The 14,086-nt window shown below is 40.4% G+C and overlaps 1 protein-coding gene across 2 annotated transcripts in view; it reads right to left on the reverse strand.

The window, feature by feature from the left end:
- The window catches only part of tspan9a (tetraspanin 9a), a 191,344-nt gene that overhangs the window by 160,009 nt on the left and 17,249 nt on the right, over window positions 1-14,086 (reverse strand). For both annotated transcript variants that reach the window (XM_073472350.1, XM_073472349.1), the window contains exon 2: window positions 8,090-8,146. The gene's annotated coding sequence lies outside the window, so the exon portion shown is untranslated. The remainder of the gene's footprint in view (window positions 1-8,089; window positions 8,147-14,086) is intronic.

A 14,086-nucleotide genomic window follows, 5' to 3' on the forward strand; every position in this document is an offset into this window, starting at 1 on the left:
CATTGCTAGATATTTTTAAAAGCGTTGGATAAGATCTTAAATTGAATTTCTTCAGAGACGCAGTTCATGAGATAAGAGTTTCTTTATTTAACTCTGCAAGCTGTTTAACTTTCCCATTTACGCCTGAATCCTAGTGCAGTGCTGCTGCTTATTTATCAGAAATATAGCAGGATGGTTCAAAGACTACTACCACGCAGTAATCATGTTAAAAAGTATACTGAAAAGCAATACTAAAGTGTGTTAATTATGCTCGGAAACATGCTATACTGCTAAAAAATCACTAGATGGCGCACACTGCAAGGTAACATGTCCATCAGTGTTGCTGTTCCTTCAACATTAATGTAATCAGTAATCCTCTAATTCATGTATTGACAGTACATACATGTTAAACAACATAATACCCACAATGCATAGGGTGCAGTAAACAGTTTTTCTCTCTACTACAGACACGTGAGGATCTGTGTGGTCTAGTTACATTATATTTAGATCAACCCTCCCAAAGTGTCCTTTGACTGGCACACGTCAACATGGCTGCCACAGAATATGTGATAAGGTTGTCATGGTACTCCGGTTGGAGCGCCGTCGCCCTGACTCAGTTTGCAGCTCCATTACCATCAAAGCACACAGAAAATGTGGGCCCAATTACATCAACATGGGAGTGCTGACCGGAGGAAAGTTACAGTGATTTGTGTGAAGATTTAGAGCAGTAATGTCCTCTATAAGATGCTGAGAGCATATGCATGTGATTGGTTAAAGTGATTTGAAAGTAATTTAAGTAGGACTCTTTTTTATAAGGCAGTTTCCCTATTTGCAACATTCAACATACAGTCGGACCCTTTAAAATGAGTTTTCTGCTGTAACCTCTCAGCTTCATTTAAGACTGCGTCATACATCGGTCAGATGACCAGGATTCAACACCGATCACTCCAATTATCAATTCATCAAACATGCACGCCTCTTCTGCTGCTATTCACACGTTTGACACATAAGCTATAGAGGACTGAATGAGCCAAGATTAGATTAAACGCACCAAAAATAATTATGGAAAACAAAATTATTAATTAATTAAGATATAAAATGTGACATCAATTTCAGTGTATTTCTTTGTTAATTTTAAATTGTATTTATTTATTTACTTTCCCATTTAATTTTAAATTTGATTAATTATTATTTTTCATTGTTCCATATATATATTTATTTATTTCTGTATTCATTTCAGTATTCCTCTCCCTTTGCATTTCTTCCCCTATTTATTTCCACTTAACTTTATTTCTGCATTTTTTCTTTTACATGTATTTATCCATTTCTGCTTCCCTCATTTGCATAATGAAGAAGAAATGCATACCTAATTGTTAAATGAAAATACAGAAATAAATAAGTTTATGGAAACCTACGGTAAATATGCAAAGGAGAATATACAGAAATAAGTGCTAAAATAAATATATCTAATTTAATATTGATATTGATAAATACAATGAAAAGTAAGTAAATACATAATTGAATTACAACAAAGGTATATAAATATAGAGGCAAATTAGAGCAGAAATACCAATTTATGTCAAGTGTTAAATATTAATTAATGGCTACATTTATTTTTCAGTATTATTTTTGCTGTATTTAATTAAATATCAATATATTTATTGAGATATTTATTTATTTATTTATTTATTTGTCTATTTATGTTCGATTTTGTCAGTTTCAGTCCTCCATAGCTTGCAGTGGCTTTTACATGAATGGTTTAATCACAAGTTGAGACACGCAGTGTTAGACAGCAGAGCCATTAGATCATGGTTAGCATAACTCACAGGAGCACCAGTGACACAATCAGCATGAATATTAATCCTCTCATTCTCCCCCACAGTGACATAAAGACAGAGAGAGAGGTGAGGTGAAGAAATACTCGCAGGCATTGTTGAGAGCTTTCACAAGCCACTAAAATGTCACTGTGACTCTGGGTGCTTTTATATGCTGTTCAGGTCCACACATGAGAGCGAGCCTAAATGTTGAACAAACTCAACTGACACACAAGCAGTGAGAGACAGTTTCAAGAGGCAGAGCTTTGGACGAGCTTGCTTGATTTTAAACAGAATGAATGAATGAAGCCTTGTCATTATAATGTGAGCGAGCATGTGCTGCAGTGGAAGCAACGATGGATTTGAAAAGTATACTGCAAGCATAGACATCATCGAACATGATAAACTTTAGGGGAAAGTTTAATCAGTTCTAATTAATCCCATTTATCTTTACTTACACGGTTCAGATTTTTTTCTTTTATCGCTTCTGCTTTTGGTCTTTAACCTTCTCCTGAATGGTTTTGGAAAAACATAACCACAAACACTCCAACTGGAGTCAAAGCAGCAGAGGTCACACCAAGGGCAAACAATTTCTGCTGCAGAGTCAGCGGAAGATAATCATTAGTTTGATAAGACCAAAATTAGCCGGAGCAGTTGTGGGAGATTAATACCTGCTCAGCTGTGTCCACTCGGAGAACTCATTAGTAACACTTGAAGATATGGAAGTATAACCTACATATATTATGTCACTGTCTAGAGCGGCCATGTGGAAATGGAAAAGGAAGGTGTGCAGATGGGACACTGAGAAGTTTTTGCTTTGACACAGTTTTATGCTCTTGATGTCCTAAAACCAACTACAGTCTAATAAAACAAGTAGGGTGTCTTGTTTATGATCACAACATTAACAAACTTTGACATGTGCACAAGCTTTTTAAGGCAGGTTGGGAATGTACTTTGCTTGTGAAAAAAATCCTAATTTTTGGACCAAAACGATTAAAAATCTGCAAAAATTTTCAAAATCAAGAACCAAGGAAGGGGGGACCAATATAAAGACAAACTAGAATGGCACTCCGCCAAGGTCCTTCAATTCAGTCAAGCCTGATCCAATATCAAAAAAACATACTGAAATCGTTAGATTGGGATTTTTATTTGGATCTGCATCAAATTGTACTTAGTAGTCGATTCCAGCCACCTAAACATGCCTGATTTTTTTCATTAAGATTCATGCATTATTCCCTGAGAAATTAATGAAAATGTCTCGCAATGTTAGAGAGAATGTCCGATTCCAGCAGAATAAAGATACACCCTCCCACTAAAGGTCAGCATGCTCGACGTGTACAGTATGAGATTCTACAGGCTGCAGGTAGGTCAACAGACCTTAAACAGGTACCTTTGACAAGCAATTTAAAATTACAGTGACACCTTGACATTAAATAGATTCAAACTTGTACCATAAATTCCAAGGCCTGTCAAAGATCGAACTGTCATGCTATCTAAGAGGAAACGGTCTTTGTGGTATAGAGACAAACATTTAATATGACAAAACAAACACACACACAACAAAAAGAGGCCAGGATCCTCTCTGAACCCGTCTGACTCTGCCAAAGCAAGGGTGTTGTGTTGTGGTCTGCTAACACAGCCATCAAACACAGATGCTGAGGAGCCGTGCTGTGAGGAGCAGTGAAGCAGGGCCTTGATGTTTTTACAGAGGAGAACATTACAGGGGCTGTGGAACACACTGCCCTTTTCCCTCTCCTTCAACCTCTGCTTCCTTCATCCTCCCCCATTCTCCCACTCCCCTTTTCTGCTCTCAGAGTTTACTGTGTACTGAGCAGTGTTGGCTGAAAAACACCCCTCAACACTTTTCATCATCTAGAGATGCTCCGATCAATGAGGTACTGATCAGTATCATCATATTCTTTACAAATGATTGCACCAGTCATTGCCAATTGTTTTCCAATCAGAAAAAGTCCCATAAACTACATCAAGCAACCACGTCACTCATCCAGATTTATCTTGCATATTAAATACTGAGGGCCACACTCTAAACTTTCACAAAATGCATCATAGTTTTAATAAATATTCATGGTTGGGGTTTTGGTTTGGTCACTTCCTGTTTTATTTTGTAGATTCCATCCCTATGTGATCTTGTGTTACTTTTCCACTTCCTGTCTGTCTTTTTATGCGTCATTTTTTCCTGTTGCTTTCCTCCTTTCCTGTGTCCCATTAGTTAATCATTTCCTGTTTATTTCAGCCTGTGTTTTACCTGCGTTTGCTGCAGTCTGTTCCCTCGCCTGTTCCTGATTTGTTCCCCATGGCTTTCTGGTTTCTCTTCTGTTCTTGTATTACTCTTCGTGTTGAAAACGTGTATGTTGAAGTAAACATGTATGTAACGCTGTGATCCTACCCTCTCACTGAAGTTACATAGTGCAGAAACAAGTGATCGGGGGGGCGGAGTGGCTGAGACAGAGACACCATTCACCCTGTTACAAGATGCTTTTCCATCAACATGATTTTGAAGCTGTTATTTTAAGGTAAAAAAAACCCTACATAATGTTGTTTTAGTAAAGCTCACCTTGCTTTCCAACCTGCCGCCTGCGTATCTTGTGTTTGACACCAATACTACCATTTCCCAACACTGCAACAACATTCTCGATGTCTGGCCTATTCAGTTGGTGGCATGCGGGCCACATCTGGCCCAGAAGCAACATTAGAGTGGCCCAGCATACATAAATCTGATTTTTAACTAAATATGTAAACTACATATTGTATGTCCATGTTTGTCTAACACATATTCTTATAGATGCTTATGTGATGTACATAAAAGTCACCACATACTAACATTGCTATCTTACTACATTCATTAGTCTTTGTTAAAAAATGTGTTGCGACAAAAAGCTAAAAAAAAGTTTTTAAATAGGCTGATGAAAATATCTCGCCCATCTACACCTCCTGATTTTAAAATCTGGCCCCTGCTGTATGTGTTCAAACTCTCACTTGAGAATGACAGAAAATAAAACACAAGCTTCAAGCAGTGCAGAAGCACAAGGACTATTTCACACAAAGGAGACACTTAGCAGTATACACACCTGTGCGCCACCATACACCACTGAATATGTACACTTTAGATTCCAGCTCACAATAGCAGTTTCTGTAAAGCATCAAAGTGGCAGAACGGCACAAAAAGGATTTCCCTCATTAGACCAATTGAGAAAGCGAGACAATTTAAACATCAGAGTGAAAGAATTCAGGCTGAATGTGAAGAGCAGACTATTAACTCTTGTCCTCGTTGGAACCCTCTGGAGGACAAAAATGGTGAGCAGAATTTTAAAAAAGCAAAGTGATTTAGTGGAAAAGAAAAAGCTCCTCCTGAAGCTGAGCGTCTACCCTGACTCACAGGGATTTATTGTGACAACCTTGGGCTGTTCATTTTCCTTATTTCCCCTCCAGAAAAGGCCTGTCCAGACCAACCAGTCTCCATGGACGACCTTCTTTATTACTCACGGCTAACAGAGGGCCCAGATGTTACTGCCATTGAATTGAAGTAGAAAGAGCAACATTCAACTGTAGCAGCTGTCGAGGACGCTTTTCTCTGCATCGTAGGTGGCTGATGTGAGCTGTCCTTATGCCTGCAGTAGAGACAGCTGAAAACTGCCAACCCTTCTGCTACTATGCCACAATTTAAAAAGAAAAACCATCTGGACATTGGCAGATATCATTGCTCCTGATTGCAGAGCCCACAGTGCCTGCCAGAGGTCGCTGCCACACCGCACAGTCCACCATCATTACTGAAGCCGAAGCCGCTGAGCCTAATTATGATAAAAGTGTTTCACCTGACCTCAGAACGTTTAAGGAACACTGAGTTTGTGGGGCAAAGGACCCTCAGAGGCTTCGCTGCTGCTTAGTGCTGACCAAGCGCTTGGTCCTGAACAGCGTGACCCAGAATGAAAAGCAGAAGCCAACTTTCACACTCTTTGCTGGCTGACACCTGGTGGTGCCTGTTTAACATGGATAGTCATGATCCAGGGTGTTTCCATATTCATGTTAGTACCCCTCATTCAGCCTCTGGATGGCAGCATGACAAGTGGTTGGCAGCTTATGTGATTTCCCTCTCAAGCCTCCACAGTTTAAGTGTGAATCTGTTCTGAGTTACCAGAAAAATGGAAGCAACACATTACGCATAATGCGATACATTACACTTCATATTGAAGTTGTTTTTGTCGATTGACGTCAATGATTTGCATTTGTGGAGTTAATATACTATAATGAGGTGTTTCTAGTATTTAGTTTACATCACTGATTATGTGCTATCAAGTGTTACCCAGCCAAACTGATGTTTCCAATAGTCTATTTGGTGTCATTGTATAAGTAGGTAAGTACCGTATAAGTGAAACCAGTGTAGAAGTGCTTTAAACCTGCATTCTTTCAAGTCTGATTGTATGTAAGCCTATGAGAAAATGACCCTACTTCTTACTTGATTTATTACCTCAGTAAAATGTTTCCTAATGAGTGTATGGCTTCAATCACTAGTTTCAAGTCTTCGTCAATATAGCATGATGTTTATTCTGTAATTTATGGTGCCAGTTGGAGTAAAATAGATGATAACGCTTTAGTGTGTGGCTCATGGATTTCCCAATTAAAATCTGGATACAACGTTGGAGACGGAGCCCCATTCATTTCAAAACGGTTGTCAACATGGTTGACGTCATTGTGGGTTAACACTTGCTTGGTATTTTCCCCTAAATGGGCTCTTTGTAACTTGCCATGAAATAAAATAAATGCAACTCTTGTAAGAGGAAGAGGAAGACATGAACCAATCAATGGCAACCGTTGATCTGTACGAGTTAATCAGATAAGTTTTTTTAACCAGAGGCTGTCTTGGCTGAACTCCAGGGCCAGATCTGTATGTGAAGAAAACACACAAAACGGCTGCTGCTCGGCTCAATCAAAACACTTTCTATCCAGCAGCTTTCTCTCTGTGTTGCTGTGATTTCAAACAAACCCGATTATGTGTCTATGCAAGAACAACATAGCTTAGAGCTCAACTGATAAGAAGAGACTGCACTGTATATAAGGCAGATATTCAGATACAAGCAGTCAAACAGTGCGCCCTTACTTTAACAGTTGTGCCGTGTAGATATAACAGACTACAAGATTATTTTACACAAGAATAAACATTTAACTCCACAAAATTTGACACATACATCAGCATACTGAAATATAAGCAGTGCAGAGCAGCTGTTGTTGTCTTACAAATTGAACAGCACAAATTACTGTTGGCACTCATTATTCTTGCTGACCACATATTGTGAGAAAAATTCTGGCTGCTTTTCTATGTGACTGCAGCCATTATAGTCCAAAAATGATTTATGCCTATAACCAATTACTGGTTCCGGAAACGCCGGAGGTCATGCGGGTTATGTCTAAAATTTAAGGCAAAGGGCTTGTGTATGAGTGTGTGTGTGTGTATGCATAAGGGGCTATTTCCTGTGGTCACCCATCCCAAGGTTTGGAGGTAGGGAGACAGGAAGTGCACCCATACCAGAGCAGCAAGTCAGTCCTGAACAATGTGTAATTTGATCCCAAGAGTGAGTTTCCTGGAAGTTCTATTGTCTATTCTATCTAAAACACCCTGGAGCAAACTGGGAAAGACCCACAGCTACAAACGATAGGACACCAAGGCTGTGGGACTGTGCCGTAACCCTAACCCTGACCTTAACCCTACCCCTAACTCACAACCCCTTACCCTAATCCTAACCCTTAAACCTAAACCCTTATCCTAACCCACAAAATAGGAGACCTAGGCTGTGCAACTTGGCCCTACCCTTAAACCCTAACCCTACCCCCGAATTCTGACCCTAACCCTGAGCCCAACCCCAAACCTAACCCTAACCCTAGGAATAATGTGTAATTAGGCCCAGGAGCATGTTTCCTGGAAGACCTATTGTTTATTCAGTTACATTACCCTGGATCGAACTGGGAAATACCCACAGCTACCCACTATAGGAGACCAAGGCTGTGCAGCTGGGTGCAGTCTATATCCTATATTGTTCCTTATTGCATCTTCATTTCCTGAATTGGCTGACTTCAACCTTATTCATGAGCACATCCATTCTTGATTCTCACAAATTTGTGCTGACCCAACACAGAAAAGGTTCATCAGCATCACTCGAGAGAAATCTCTTGCAAACAAACAATCACTTAACAATGATTGCAGTTTGATAGGGTAAAGACAGAATTAGGCCATCCTGAGCATGGAAGTAAAAAGCTAAGCAGGGTGGAACATGATTTCTCACCGGCTCAGATGTGGTTGGGAACAGAGGCAGTGGGCTCTCCGGCTCGCCTGTGACAGCCTGTCAAACAGAGGAAGGAAAACAGGGAGTGAGAACGACTCTTCACATTAAATCAACTGCTAATTGTACAAATTCACAGACCGATGGCATACGTGGCTAAAAAAGCAGGGTGTTAAAATGTAGATGTTGGGAGAAATGACAGTTATATGCATCTACGTGAGCTTGTGAAGTGGAGTAGTGAAAGCTTTTCAACACAAGAGCAGCCCTGACCCCAAAACAACTGTCAGTGGTTGAGATATGGATATTTCCTTCCCATTAAAGACCTGTCATTAAACACAGAAATCATACACAAAGCCAGAAGACTACAGTAGCCTCCTTCCTCCATTAGAACTGACTGCAAATTTAGCATCTGGACAAATCTTTGCGATTGGAGATGACAGCGTGCACAGGGAAATTATAGTCCATGCCACAGCACTTTGCCAAGCAGCCCAATGATGCTATTTCTGACCACTACTACATAACCAAGTGTCACAAGATCAAATAGTTCAACTGCCTCAAGATCACAGTCACAGACAACTATTTAAGGCACGCTAGGATGAGTAAGTCACTGTTTTTTTCAGACAGTAGGTCATCAGGTCTTCAGCTTTTTGAGTCATGACCTCCCAGACAAATCAGATGGGTGTCCCACCAAACCCCCAGTACTGGGACTTTTATCTCACAACATGAAAACATGAAATTATATCACTGGCACAGGCGATGTAGTGTAAAAAATACTCCCCAGCCTAAAATACGTTGCTTTATTTTTACTCCACAACCATCTGGCGACCCTTGGAAATTAACTCGTGACCCCCAGGTTGGGGTGACCTATAATGAGCTGACAGGATGTTCTGCTTATGAATCACTGTCCATGTGGAACAGAAAAGACTAGAATCTGTCCTATGAGCTGACACTAAACGACGTCTGCTCTGACAGGCTCTCTGCTTTTCTTGTGGAGCTCTACACTATGTCGGCTCGTCCAAAGCCGAAGCCAGAGTCGGTGGCCTCTGAAGCTGCCGAGCGTGTCTGCAAACCTGCAGCTCTCCACTTGTCGTGCTCATTGAATTTCTGGTCAGGCAGGCAGGCCACCACAAAGCCAGGGTAGGGGCTCCACTTAACATTTTACTGTCTCGTTCCGCTGGTAAGATAGACGACTGGAAAGAATTATGGAGGGACGAAAATAAAATAATGAGGAAGAGGAAGAATGGAGCAGAGAGGGGAAGTATAGGAAGAAAGAGGCATGGTAAAATAAAGGCAAAGACAGGGGAAAAAGTGAATGCAAAGTCAACACATCATTAGTTTTAATCTTATGTTGTGGCGTCAAAACTAAAAGCTTGTGGGCTCAAAGTAATAAGGCCAGGAACTGACATTTCCTTTCTACATTTCCAATTTTCCACAAGTGGTAACATTTTTTTTTCTTTCTCTCACAGAACAAAGGGACAATTACACACTTACAATGCATTTGTTTCTGGAGCCAGTACTTAGCAGACCTGAAAACAACATCTAATCTAAAATCTGTTCGCTGATTCATTAGCAGCTGCGGAGCAAAGACTGATCCAAGATCTGAATTACAGCTCAAACCAACACAAGCTGACTCTACAATACACAGCGCCACACTGATATTTTCTCTTTTAAAAGTCACTCTTGCTGGTGAGTAAATGCACTTTCTTTGATATGTGACATTGAGGATTGAAGTTAGAAAGGGGATTATGTCTGAAGTCAAACATCTGAAGCAGCCACTTCAGATTATGACAAGAAAAGGGAGAAAGATCTACCCTGAGGCCATGTATTGTAAATGTTCTCTTGATGCAAGTTTGGCATTCACATTGAAATGTGTGATGTGTTAACAATGACCCTGACAGTTTTTCTGCTGAGCTGAAGGACATTTCAACCCAAGGTTCACTGTGAGTTCTGTCAAAGCTTGCTCTAATCTGCAAGATAGCAGGATAAGAGCCTTAGCCACCTGGATATCACGCCTGACTCTCAGCTGCAACTAATTATTGCCTAATATTTCACAGAGCATTTGACTAAACAGTTTGGGATGTTTGAGAAGTCGCATTGATTTCATAATATCAACAGCACTCTGGTGGATCCCTTTGCTCCCAGCATAAATGGGTACAGTTGGCAGGTCTGCAGGGTTTCCCCTCGAGGTTTCAACTGCTTGGATAAAGGCAAGAGCGTGAGAAGCTCCTTCAGTATATTCTTAGTACTGCCTCGCCCCTCTTGCCTCTCCACTCTCCCTCCTCCAGGCTCCCACTCTTTGTTAGGCTTTGCACATCAATCTTTTATTTTTCAATTTCGCTGTGATACTGGAATCTGCCGGCAAGATTGCACAACACTTAGGCTGCATAGAGAACTACAACTGAATATCACTATATTGTTTTTCTTTCTGTCCAAACACACCCATATACAGATGTATGAAAGGAAGGAAAACTTCAAAATAAAATATGATTCTTTTGTGTAAAAAGGGTTTATTATCTAACCATAGTTATACTGTACATCTTGATGACTTTTAAGATTAAAATCTATATTCTATCTTTTATATCAGTTCTGTTAAAGTATGTATGACAGTAATCAGTAACTATTTAAATCATCTATTTATTGTTTCCAAAGCACAAACACTAAACAACTTCTGAGCCTCTCAAATGTGAGGATGTGCTGCATATATTAGTCTCAATTGAATATTTGAGTTTGGACAAAACATGATGAGCTAGAGTTAGTAAGTTATAGCATTTTTTGATTCATTTGTAGAAAAGGGATAACACTCCTGTAGCGGCTAACGTTAGCATACAGCACATAGATCCTGAGCTGAACAGAGCTGCAGTGGCTAATGTTAGCATTAAGCACACACCTGGAGTAACCGCAGCTCTGGGTAACCTTTTTGGACCGAGGTACATTCGTGACTGCTATTTTGCTTGTGTTTACACGATTGGCATTTTGGTATTTATTTGTCTAAAAAGCTAAGAGACCGTGTTGAACGTAGCGAACTAGCTGCTAGTACATCTCCAAGCTGGCCAGCAAGAGCTACAAGGCAGTGTAGGCAGGCAGAGTGTGTTCATGTGTTTTTCAGTTGGACACTTTCAAAGTTGAGCTTGCTTTCCCTGGTTTCCACAGTCTTACCATCACTAGCTTTAACGTTGGCCTTGATTTAGAAAATAATTGTACATTGTGACTATTTTCTAGATAAAATAATTGTTAGCTGCAGTCCTAACACATGCATTGATCAACAAAATGTTAAAATAGTGAAATCTCCTCCATATCTAACAGTAACCATGGGAAAATACAGTGGCACCTACTTTTAACCACTATTCCCTTTCCCCATTTAGCGGTCTAAAAGTATATATAATTAGAGTAAATCTTGTCAAGGCCTTTCATTGTTTAAGGCGGTCGTGTGGTCACAACAGATCAGTGGGGGAGCCTTCTGCCTCCCTTCTTGACTTTCGTTCCCCCTGTTTAACCACTGTTCTGCAGCCACTGTGTTTATTTCCCCAGCCAAACTATCTGCATCTGAGCCTGTCTGAATCCCTGTGTGCCCCCTGGCCTGCCTGCCCATCCTGGGTTATTAGGACTGAAATTTTACCCTGAGAAAGTACCGCAGTGCGGCCAGACTGAGCCAGACAGCTCTGTAGCCTCAGGAGGAGTCCACGTTCCAAACAGGAAGACTGAATCAAGCGAGATAAAACTCTATTTATATTCTCCCGGGCAGGCATCCTGATCAGGCTGTCGAAATGTGATCACACCAAGAGCTACTGTATGTGATGTCAGCCATAAATGTAAAGTGTGAAAGAACTGTTTCAGAAAGAGTCGTCATTATGCAACAATATCAATCGCAGAGTGTGTGTTGTACAAGATAAAGAGCTTTAAGGGAAGCACAAAACATTGATTTACATTCAAGCAGCAGTGAGAGATTTGTTTTCCAGTAGCCAAGGTTTCCATTTTAATGAAAGGCAGTCATAGCCAAGAGAAGGGACGTACACACACACCGCTTTGGATGCACACCAACGCCAATGCGGTGGTGATCAATCACTGAAAGGATTTGGCAGCTTTGAGCACAAACACGAGCAGCATACAACTTACATCAATTACTGGCAACTTTCTTTCCATAAATAATTGATCTTGATGCTGAGAGTGCGATTGCAGAAATAAGATTGCTAACTTTAGCAACTGCACTTGCATCACAGAACATGTTGGTCAGTTGGATCACATGCCGCAGTGGTTTTACTTGACTAATACGGACATGGGTGTGTCAGGAAAGAGAGCAAGAAAAGAAACACAAGATGGGGTCACAGGAGTTGAACAGGAAATACCTAATTGATACTCGAAGCAACTCATGACCTTAGAAACAACAGTCCTGTCAGCCTCAAGGCAGACTGACCTCACAGTGATGGAGGTGCTGGTTGTTCCATCTGAACTCCTCACTGTAATAACTGTCCGTCCCACTGGTGCATCACACTGGTGCATCACTCAGCATTGACCTGCTGTGACACTACAGTGTTCCTATCAAAGCCAGGATCAGGCTGTTGTTCAACAGAGTGCAAGCAGAGTACAGAGTGACCATTGACACAGCTGTTACTGATCAACACACCTCCTGAAGCGATCACTGGCCAGTCCAGACATCAGCACAGTAACTTACCATCAATTCAAAATCCCCTCTGTTGTAATGCAAATGGGGGCAGGAACGTCTCACCCGTTTATATTTTAGAAACATAATGAGGAAAAATATATGTCCAGATAAATTCTTCTAATTTTGATCCAAATAAGTGTCCAAAGTAATTACCTCCGCCAGGGAGGTTATGTTTTTGCCCGTGTCCATTTGTTGGTAGGTTGCTTGGTTGGTTGGTTTTTTGAGCAGGATTACATAAAAACTACTGGACCGATTTCCACACAACTTGGACGGAGGATCGATCTCAGCCCAGAAAAGACCCTGTTTTGGTGTTAGAATTTTTCTCACTTTCTTTAGCATTGCGAGTGTTTATCGACATTTTCATTAATTTCTCAGGGAATGATGCATGGATCTCAATGAAAAACAATGATATATTTAGGTGTCTGGTGTCTGTGAGGGAGTACAATTTGATGAAATATGTTGATTGAAATTTTTTTTTTGTATTGGATTAGGCTTGATTGAATTAAAGGGGACTGTCAGTAGACATGGTGGAGTGCCATTCTTGTTAAAATAACACCTTGAACAGAGCAGAATGGACCACTTAGCATGAAAAGGGTTTATTAATTCAAAAGTTTATTAAACACATCACCAGATGTTAACACAGGAAAAACATTTACAGACACAGTAATATAAAATTACGATGTTTTTCCTGCTTTTTATGAGCTTATGCTGTCCTAATGTGTTGTGCTGTGCAAACACAGCGCTTGGTGACTCGATGATCTCATGACCCAACAACTTGGAATTGCACCCGCAAATTTGTTTGAAGCATTACAAACTCATGGATTTAATATTCTGGTGGTTGAGTTGCTCAAACTCGCCACATATGCACTCGGTATCGAAATGTTCCCACAGACTAACAATCTCGTGACAACACCAGTAATGCCCGGCGCTCACTATCTGTACTGTGCTGTGTTTATTTACTGACCGAATGCTTCCTACAGCTTAAGGATAAATATAAAGTGCACTGGGACGAGTGACAAGTAGAACAATGGGAGGTAAATCCAGCAAAAACCAACTGTTTTAATGTATTTTAATAGCTTTTAAGGTTTTGAACTGCACTGTAACTTTTATTTTATTTTAGCCTACTTTCCTATTTCTTAACTTGTTTTAATGTTTTGTTTTAATGTATTTTAAATGCTTTTACTGTAATTGTATGCGCCTGTAAAGCACTTTGAGTTGCCTTGTGTCTGAATTGTGCTATACAAATAAACTTGCCTTGCCTTGCCTTACAGCTGCAGCTTCACATTAAAACCATTTTACTGTTTAAACAAGTAGAGTTCGTCCAATACTAGATTTTGGGG

The sequence above is a fragment of the Pagrus major genome, chromosome 8 (genome assembly GCF_040436345.1).
Source record: "Pagrus major chromosome 8, Pma_NU_1.0".
Taxonomy (NCBI): Eukaryota; Metazoa; Chordata; class Actinopteri; order Spariformes; family Sparidae; genus Pagrus; species Pagrus major.